Raw genomic sequence first — 11,094 nt, 5'->3', positions numbered from 1 at the left:
CTTAACGAGTCCACTGAGCATGCCCATCGCCAGAAGGCCGGAGTCTGGGGGAAGGTGCCTTGGAGAGTGGTAATGCAGGTAGCAAACCAGGGCTCTGTCCTTCCTGTCGCGTACGCCTTAATCCTAGTTGGCTTGTCTCGAGGGAATTGCCTTTCTTCAAGTTAATCAGTTACCTGATGGAATGTTGAGGATAAGCCATCAGAGGAAGCTGAGCAGTGAGACCAGTGTCACAAAAACCCAGGAAGAAGAAAGCGCCTGGGAGGATGGAAGGGTCAACGGTGTCAAACGCTGCAAAGAGGCCATTTGGGCCAACAGTCAGGACATAATACCGATAATAATGGCTAGCATTATATAGCACTTCGGGCTTGTAAAGCCCGTTACAAATACTGTCTTATTTATTCTCACCACAACCCTGTAAAGTAGGTATTAATTTTATCCCCACATAACAGGTGAAGAAACTGAGGCAGAGGTTAAGTGACTGGGCAGGATCACTACAGGAGTGTCTGGGACTGGATGTGAACTCGGGTTTTCCCGAATCCAGGTCCTGGAGGCTATCCACTATTCCGCCTAGCTGCTTTGAAGTAGGTTGCCTGGAAGAAAACAGTTTCCATTGAGCTACAGAGTTGTAGTCAGATGGCAACAGATTAAAAAGTAAGGGGCAGCCAGGTAGTGCAATGGTTTAGAGCACTGGGCCTGCAATCTGGAAGATCTGGGTTCAAATCCCACCTCAGACACTACTGTGTAACCCTGGACAAGTCACTTAACCCCTATTTGCCTCAGTTTCTCATCTGTAAAATGGGGAGACACTGGAGAAGCAAATGGCACCCTACTCCAGTATCTTTGTCATGTAGGGTCAGACAGAAGGACAACAACAAAGGGAGATGAGGAAGTAAAATGTAGGCGGACCATCATAACTGACTGTTTTTAGCAGACTTTTAGATGCCTCTTCTCTGATATCTAAAATCCAAAGCAGCTGCCACAGAATGGAAGCTATTCACAGGTGTGTGCTGAAGTCTGAGACGAATCCAGCCTCAGACATCTATGTGACCACGAGTATGTCATTTAACTCCTTTCTGCCCCAGTTTCTTCATCTTTAAAATAGGAATAATAATAGGGTTGTTGTGAGAATCAAAGGAGATAAAATGTTTTGTTTTGGGGGATTTTTTAGGAGGTAATATTTGTAAAGCACGTTATAAATCTTTAGTTGTTATGCAAATGCTATCACCACTGCTACTACTGCTACTGCTAATACAATACAGGTAATCCATCCAAATGCAGGCTGTGATCAGGCAATAGACACTATTCATTCACTTGATCTTTCCTGTGTGGGTGGTCAAGCCAAACTTCGACATATAATGACGTATCTCTCCCAGGAGACGGTGTTCCAGAGCTTGATATAATCAGTACAATGTAATCCAGAAACAGAAATATCTGAAGGACCTTACCATTGACAAGGAATCCATCTTTGACCTACTCAAAACACTGGTTTTCCTCCATCACAGAAGTGAACACTATGGTTAAGCATACATTTCACTGTTTTGTATATCACTGACGTTTCTGATGAGTGGGTTGTTGAATAAGGTGATTTCTATTGTTAGATATTTCAAATAATCTTAAATGTGTATATGGATGACACTTAGTTGAAAAAGGTCCTTAAGGCAATATTTTGTTCTACAAAATCATGTGGTTTACCCCACACATAAACAACAAACAAAAAACATAGTGAGATCTTATATTATCTATAATGTAGATTCTATAATCCTTCATTTTTCATTAGAGGAATCAGAATCAAAGAATTCCTTGAAGGAGAAATTTTTTGCATCAGTTGATGCACCTGTTCCTTCTAGAGCTGTAAAATGGTAAAGGTGCATTCCGTATTTGAATATCAATTTTAAAAAATCTACTTGTTCTATACTGATACCTTCGTCAACAATACCTCCAATTCACATAGAAATGACTCTCATTTTATCTTTTCAGTTCAGAATTTTTAAGTTTTTTTGAAGAAAAAAAGTTATTAGAGGAAGCTTTTTGTTTGTGATGACTTTTCAGATGTTCCCAGAGAGAGCAAAATTATCTGGATGGGGACAAAATGTAAGCCATAATTAAAGGTGGATAAGTTTTCAGGATACTATACAATGGTCCATCTATGTAATGTGTTGGAATTGAATATATTCTTCCATAGAAACAATGCTACAAGTGATCATTAGTAATATTTTATAAACTAATCATTATTTGCAGCATTATTTCTATGGGAAGAATATATTCCAAATTCCCACTATGCATGTGAGGAGTCCAGCTTCCTAACCCAGTGGAAAAGTAGGTTGAGCATAAATTGGCGGAAGCATGTTGATAGCACTTTACAATTTACAAAGTATTTTACACGCATTTTCTCATTTGATCCTTGTAACAATCCTATGATGTTGATGCTGTGATTATGCCCATTTGACAGATGAGGAAACTGAGGTTCATATAATTTAAGCAATTTGCTCAGGGTCTCACAGTGTCTGAAATGGGATTTGAATACAGGTCACCCAGAGAATGGGAGAATCATTAATATCTTGGATGGTGAGAATCAGTGATGAAGGGGCCGCAGGAGTATCTGTAGATTCTGTGGATTGTATGAGATTCATAAGTATTAGTCAGAATTCTTTTGTACAGCAGGCTTTTAGGGATTATCATTCACAAATAACTAATCAAGCAACCAACTTGTTGGCTTTGGCTGCGACAGGCTGTAAAGAAGAATATCCTGCTGATATTATGTGGCCTACTGCAGATAGACGCTGGTACTCAATTAGGGACTGTATGAGAAAGTTAAGGGAGGAGGTGATGAAGACTGCTATTATGTTGAGGAATGCTGAAATTTATTATGAAACTCCCTTGGGAGTCTCTCATAGGAATTTGATAGTTAAGACAGCACTCCCCCACTTATAAACATGTGATCCTGACTCTGCTGATTGCAGAAGTAAGGAACCCTCTTTCAGAGGTGCTGGATAAGATTTCACAGTTAAGTGACTTAGGAGACTGGGGAAGTAATATATTTCCTTGGGAAAGAAGGGTACATAGCCAACAATTTCAATGTCAGAATAGAATGACAAGGAAAGAGATGTTTACTGCTCTATTGAAAGCAGGGGTAGATTATAGAAGAATAGATGGTATTCTAACTAATGAGCTATACAAAATGTACCAAAAATAAGGGGCTTAATATAAAGAGAACAGAGAAGTAAGATTTGCCCATCCAAATCCTACAGATCTTGAACTCTTGTATCTAAGTGAGTCACACCTTCAAGGAGACTAGGGAATGGGCCAGGCCCCAGCTCAGATTAAAGAAATACACAGACAGGATTACAGACCCCATATTAATCTGACTATATATTGGAAGAATGGATCAAATACTGTAACTAGGGCATTGATAGACACTGAGGCAGAGGCCAGCTTGATTTATGGAAACCCTGACAAATTTAAGCATGGAACTCCTATTACCATCACAGGACTAGGAGGGGCTGAAATATCGGCCAAACAAGTGAAACTGGTGATGAAAACTGGACAATTGCCAAAAAAATACCGTGGTCATTGTACCCATCCCTGAATATATCATCGGAATAGATATATTGAAAGGTATGACTCTGAATTTGCCTTAGAGGAGATATCAATTTGCAGTAAGAAAGATAGGAATTAATACTGTTTTGGTGGGAAAAGTAAAGATGGGCCCAATCACTTTACCTGAACCTTCTAAAGTAATCACTTTGAAGCAGTATCATGTGTCAGGTGGGCAAGATGAGATTGCCAATACTGTAAAGGAATATTTTGAAGCAGGAGTGTTAGTACGTATAACCACTCAATGGAATAACCCTGTATGGCCAGTATGAAAGTCAGATGGTATGTGGAGAATGACAGTGGATTATAGACAGTTGAATAAAGTGACTCCACCCTTGTATGCTGCTGTTTCAGATACTGTTACCTTAATAGAAAGGATTCAGAAATATGGTGGGACTTGGTACACAGTTATTGATTTGGCCAATGCTTTCTTTATGATCCCAATAGACTCCAAACAGTGGGACTAGTTTGCTTTCACATGGCAGGGCTGACAATGTACTTTTACACAATTGCCACAGGGATATCTGCACAGCCCAACAATTTGTCATAGGATTCTGGCTGAAAATTTGGATGAATTGGCATTACTGGTATACAACTTACCCACTATATAGATATTATGATACAGGGAGAAAATGTAAAAGAAGTGGAGAAGAGTTTGATGCTTTTAATTGAACATATGAAAAGTAAAGGATGGGAAAATAACCCTGCAAAGATTCAAGGGCCAGCTCAAACTGTAAAATTTTGGGGTATACAGTGGAATAAAGGACTGCAAGAAATTCTCTCACAAGCTCAACAGAAGATTCAAGATTTTCCTATCCCCACCAATAAGAAAGGCACAAAAGTTCATAAGACTGTTTGGATATTGAGGCATCACATTCCACATCTTGGAAAAATTTTGAAAACCTTATATAAAGTTACCAGGAAAAAATATGAATTTGATTGGGGACTTGAACAGAATAAAGCTTTTGAAGAAGCTAAAGCTGCTATACATTTGGCTCTGGATTTATGGCCTATGCAAAGTGAACCGGTGGAATTACAAGTGACTGTGCAAGATGACTATATGAATTGGAGTTTATGGCAGAAACAACAAAGCCGAAATATACCCTTAGGATTTGGGTCAAGGAAACTACCTTCATCCGGATTACAATGTACACCTTTTGAAAAGCAGTTGTTAGCTGCATATTGGGCTTTGGTAGAGACTAAACAGCTGACTCTGGGCCACGAAGTGATAATGAGTACCCCAGCATCTCACAGAATTGGACATGCGCAAGGGGCTAGCATAATTAAATGGAAATGATATATTCAGAATAGATCAAAAACAGGCAAAAGTAGTGTTTCTGCTCTACACAAATCCATAGCAAGCATTGACATTGACAGAAATGACAAACTGTCTTAACCAAGGCAATAGTTGGTACAATCCTTGGTAAAATAGAATGACGGATATGATGGAATGACTGAAGAACAGAAGAAACATGCATGGTTTACTGATGGGACAGCAAAATATTTGGAAAGACATTGGAAAGAAGTAGCCTATAACCCAGGTACTAAGAGAAATTTGGAAAGTACTGGGATAGGTGGAAGTAGTCAATATGCTGAATTTATGGCAGTACATCAAGCTACTAAAACAGAGAAAGGAGAAAAGTGTCATATATTCACTGATTCATGAGCAGTAGCTAATGGGTGAGTTACATGGATGCCAATGTGGAAAAATCAAAATTGGGAAATTCATGGTAAACAGGTTTGGGGCAAAGAACTATGGGAAGATAGATGGGACATGTCTTTGGTTACTAATTTGTCAGTTTTTCATGTAAACGCTCCCATGCGCCTCACTATACCAGAACGTGAGTACAATGCACATGCTGATCAGCTAGCAAAGATTGCTACTGAACATATTGTCCCTACACCAACACCAACTGATGATCTGGTACTAGCAAAATGGGTCTACCAAATGGCTGGACATTTAGGGATCCAGGCAACGCACTGGTGGGCACAAGATCGAGGAATTAGTATCTCTTATTCATTGTTAAAGCAAGTAACAGAGGAATGTCATATATGTCAATTGGAAAAGGAATGAACTGTCCCTCAGGTAGTAACTGGAGAAATAGCAAGGGGAAAAGTTCCAGCCCAGATTTGGCAGATAGATTATATTGGACCACTACCCCAAGATAAAGGATGCAAATTTATATGTACTTGTGTTGACACCTATTCAGGTGTGCTAGTGGCTTGTCCTTATAAGAATGCAACCCAGAAAAACATCTGTAAAACTCTAGATATTATAAGTCTATATTGTGGAACCCCAATGCGGATTCAAAGTGACCATGGGTCACATTTCAAAGGTAATGAGTTGAAGAGATATTGTATATTGAACAATATAGAGTGGATATATCATATTCCTTATTATCCACAAGCATCTGGATTGATAGAAAGAGTGAATGGATTGTTGAAAGAATAGTTAAGAAAGTTAAGTTCTAATAATTCATATCAACATTGGAAGGATAATTTGTTCACTGCTTTACGTAATTTGAATAATAGACCGTTGGGAGGAAGTACACCCCTAGCCAGAATGATGACCCCGAATCTGCAAATTAGAAAACAGCAAACACATAAGATCCAAAATATTGAGTACTGGACTGTGAGGGAAGATGTCCCACAACCTTATCCAGGAATACCTGGTTCAGCATGATATTGTTTACATTGTTTAGAGAACGTTTGGTTGGATAGAAAAGAGATACGAAAAATCTCTACTGGGATATGTATGAGAATCTCTAAGAATCATTTTGGACAGATATTTACCTAAACCAGGATTAGCAGCTCAGGGAATACATGTATTGGCTGGATTGACAGATTCTAGTTATCAAGGAGAAATTATTGTGACACTTCAGAATTTAGGTGAAGAACCTATACAGTTGTATAAAAATGATAGAATAGTTCGATTTATTATTATTCCTTATGAAACAATGCCTCTTGTGAAAACTGACCCTCCTTCCAAAATACCTATCAGAGGAAAGGAAGGATGGTTCTACCGATAGAATAAAATTGGGAGCTAAAGTATGGGTTAAATGGAAGCCAGAAAATGTTCCAAAGGCTGCAGAAATTATAGCACATGGGAAAGCCAATACTATAACAGTAGCCTACCCAGGAGAAAATAATTATGAAATTGTACCCTTGACCCATGTATTCTATTGTGAATGAGGCTATGATAGTCTCTTCGTTTCTTTTTGGCTCTTGTCTATTAATTTTGTTTGTGAGATTTGTTTCCTGCAGACTTAGTGCCACCCACTTGCAGATGCCTGATTGCTTAAGCCAGATGTCACCTTCTGTTGTGTTCAGATGTCACCTCTGGACCTGTCCACGACTGTGATGTGTCATCTCTGGACCTGTCTACAACTGTGATGTGTCATCCCTGGACCTGGCATCAACTGAGTTCCAGATGCCAGCTTGCTAAAGAACTGACCTCTCAAATAGGATTCTTTATCTTTTGGGGCAGGGACAGCTCTATGTCCAATTTCAGCAGGAAGAAGTTTTGGAGGACAAGATCTTCACCCCTTACCCCAAGATTTTGAGCCCCTTTCATTTGAGGGGGAAATGATGACGTTGCTTTATCTACTTATTTTGTGTTATCCCAGTTACATTATTGTGTAAAGTTCTGTTGACACCAGTTATCCCAGACTTCCCATTGCCCTATGTAATGGATAAGAAAGATCTTGGGGCCAAATATAGTAGCAATTAGATTTGAAGATCTTTCCCACCCATTAATAGGCCATGTGACCTGCTTACATCGCAGGAAGCCTAGGTTACATGTGGTGGGAGGAGCTTCCTGACAGGAAAAGGAAGTTATGTCACAAGAAAATGCTGAGAGAGAGAGAGAGAGAGAGAGAGAGAGAGAGAGAGAGAGATGTTATGACTGCTAATGGCCACCCTCGTGATTGTTAGAACTGAACAGGCTGACTTAGCTGTACTGTGAGTTTGTCTTTGGGGAGACCCCAGCAGGGGGTCGGAGAGGTTTTGTGATGGCAGGTCTCCAGATTGTTACATTGTGTGTGGAATGTTTTATTGCTGCGGTAGACAAGATAAATGGCTTGTGGGATATGGTTCTCTGGTGTCTGAATAAATGATTTACTTCTTCTACCTTCTACATGGAGAGTCTCATATACTTTGTGATACAGAGACTACATAGGCATTTTGACAATCATCATCTACATTGTTATCATTGCCTTACTGATACAGGAGTCAACATGCAAGTAACTATGTACATAAAGGAGATATAGATAGATAGATATTAAGTTGAAGGTAGTCACAGTGGGAAGGCACTAGCAGCAGTGGCCATCAAGGAAAGACCTCCTGCAGAAGTTGGTATCTGAGCTGAGTCTTGAAGGAAGCTCTGAAGCTGAGGTGGGAAGGAAGAGCATTCCAGGCATGGTGTATAGCCAGTGGAAATTCTGGAAGTCAGGAGATGGAATGTCATGTGCAAGGAATAGTGGGGCAGGCCAGCATAACTGGATCATAGTAAGTGAAGGAGAATAAATTGTAAGAAGACTGGAAAGGTACAAAGGGGTGATATTGTGAAAGGCTTTAATTATCTAAGAGAGTGCTTTATATTAGATACTGGTGTTAACAGGGAGCCACTGGAGTTTATTGAGTAGGGAGGTGATATAGTTAGATCTGCATTTTAGAACAATCCCTTTGGCAACTGAGTGGAGGATGGACCATAGTGGGGAGAGACTTGAAACAGGAAGAACAACCAGAAGGCTTTTGCAATAGTCTAGGAATGAAGTGATGAAGGTCAGTACCAGCATGGCAGCTGGATAAGTAGAGAGAAAGGAATATGCATGACAGTTGTGAAGATAGAAATAACAGGATTTGACAACAGACTAGATACGAAGTATGAGAGCAAGAAAGGAGTTGAGGTTGACACCGAGGTTGAGATCCTGGGTGACTGAGGGAATAGAGGTGCCCTCTAGAGTAACAGGTAAAATGGAAAGAGGGAAAGGTTTTAGAGGAAAGATAATTCTGTTTTGGGACATATTGAATTTGATATGACTACAGAATATCCCACTCACAGTGTCTGGAGCTCAGGAGAGAGGCTAGGGCTGGATACATAGATCTAGGAATTATCTGAATAGAGATGATAGTTGAAACCATGGGAGCTGATAGCACCTACTCTAGGCCAGGCAATGTGCTAAGCATCTTACAAATATCACTCCATTTGATCCTCATAACAACCCTGGGAGTTAGATGCTATCATTATCTCCATTTTACTTTTGAGGAAACTGAGACAAATAAAGGGTAAGTGATTTGCCTAAGGTCACGCAGCTAGGAAGTGTCTGTCTACTCATTTCATCAAATGAGATAGTATAGGCTGAAAAGAAAAGAGGATGACCCAAGACAAAGCATTAAGGGAAACTAAATTATAGGAGCATGAAAATGAATATCCTACAAAGGAGACTAAGGAGTGGTCAGACAGGTTCTGACTGTCTGAGCTGGGAGAAAAGAGTATCATATTACCTATAGAAGAGAGAGTATCCTGGAGGAGAGGTCAAAAAAGCTTCAGAGGGATCAAGAATGGTGAATATTGAGAAAAGACCATTAGATTTAGCAATTAAGACATTAATAACTTTGGAGAGAACAGTTTTAGTTGAATGATGAAATCAGAATGCAGATTACAGGTAGTTTAGAAGAGAATGAGAGGAAGTAAAGGTACCCAGTATAAATGGTTTCTGCATTGTATTCAGTAACAGCAATATTGCACAACGGTGAACTGCGAGTGACTTAGATATTCTCAGCAATATGAAGATCTAAGACAGTTCCGAAGGACTTATGACAAAAAATGCTATCTCTTTCCAGAGAAGTAACTGATGGAGTCTGAATACAAATCAAAGCATACTTTTAAAATTTCTTTATTTTTCTTGATTTGGGTTGTTTTTGTTTTTGTTGGGTTTTTGTTTTTGTTTTGGTCAGTGTTTTCTTTTATAACACGGCTAATATGGAAATATGTTTTCCATGACTGTACAAGTATAAACTATATCAGACCTGCATAATTTGGCAGTAGGTAGGGGCCAAAAGTAAAATAGGTTAAACTTCTTTTTATTGCAGATAGATTAGACTACAGACAGACTGACGATGGTTGGTTGCCCAGAGTCACGTGACAAACAAGAAAGTGTGCAGTGGCAACCCTACATTTTTGTGGGCCACCCAAAATCCTTTGGTGGGCTGCAAGCAACCCACAGGCCATATGTTGTACAGGTCTGATCTATATCAAATTTCTTGCCTTCTCAAGGAGGGAAGGAGGTGGGAGGAGAAGAAAGAATTCAAACTAAAAAATTTTTAAAACAAATGTTAAAATTTGTTTTTATGGCGCAGCTAGGTGGCACAGTGTATCTGTGTACCTAGGTGGCACAGCACCGGCCCTGGAGTCAGGAGGACCTGAGTTCAAATCCGACCTCAGACACTTGACCTTGGGCAAGTCACTTAATCCCAACTGCCCTGCCTTCCCCCCTCCAAAAAAATTGTTTTCACAGGTAATTGAGAAAAAATAAATTTAAATTAAAAAAAATGGTTTCTCAGGTTTAGCCTAGGAGAGAGGAAATATAAGATGATAGCTAATAAGGATTGTCAGATCAAATGGGATTTTTTTGAGGGTGGAGGAGACATTGGTATATTTGTAGGCAGCAAGGAAGCATCCAGTAGACAAGGAAAGATTGAAAAATTACCAAGAGTGGGGATAATAGTGAGGGTGATCTGCTGGAGAAAACTGAGGGGATAGGATTAACGGTAAATGTCAAGGCTTTGACTAGGCAAGGAAAAGGTCCACCTCTTTATAAAAGACAGAAGTGAAGGAGGAGATAGTGGATGAAGATATGTGAGTGATGTGAGATGAGGAAGGGGGTGTGCTCTAGGAGATTCGTCTCAATTTCTGAAGTCTGAGGTGAGGTCCTCAGGTGAAAGGATGGGAGTAGAGGGAGAACAGGAGGCTTTAAAAGAGAGAAAAAAGGTTTATAATAGTTGCTGTGGTGATCCAGACAGCAAATTGATTAGGGAGGGATGAAAAAGATTACCTTTCAATAAGGGCCCAGTTGGGACTACATAGCATTAAGTTATAATGATCACTTGGAAGTGCTATGATTTTCTCCAACTTTTTTCAGCAGAATAAGAGCAAAGGAGGTAGATGGGGGCAATAATCCAAAGTTGGGATTTGGCAAGGCATGATTGGTAATATGACAAGTGGGCAAGGGATTCAAGAGTAGCCCAAGGAATAAACATAGGGAACTATGTGGCACAGTGGATAGAATGCTGAGCCTGAAATCAGGAAGATTCATTTTCCTGAGTTCAAATCTGGCCTCAGACACTTATTAGCTGTGTGACCCTGGGCAAGTCACTTGGCCCTGTTTGCCTCAGTTTCCTTATCTGTAAAATGAGCTGGAGAAGGAAATGGCAAACCATTCTAGTATCTTTGACAAGAAAACCCCAAATGGGGTCATGAAGAATCAGGTACAATATAAA

The sequence above is a fragment of the Trichosurus vulpecula genome, chromosome 4 (assembly GCF_011100635.1).
Source record: "Trichosurus vulpecula isolate mTriVul1 chromosome 4, mTriVul1.pri, whole genome shotgun sequence".
In the NCBI taxonomy this organism is placed as follows: Eukaryota; Metazoa; Chordata; class Mammalia; order Diprotodontia; family Phalangeridae; genus Trichosurus; species Trichosurus vulpecula.
The sequence above is the reverse complement of the archived record's forward strand: the minus strand, read 5'-3'. Positions refer to the sequence as shown.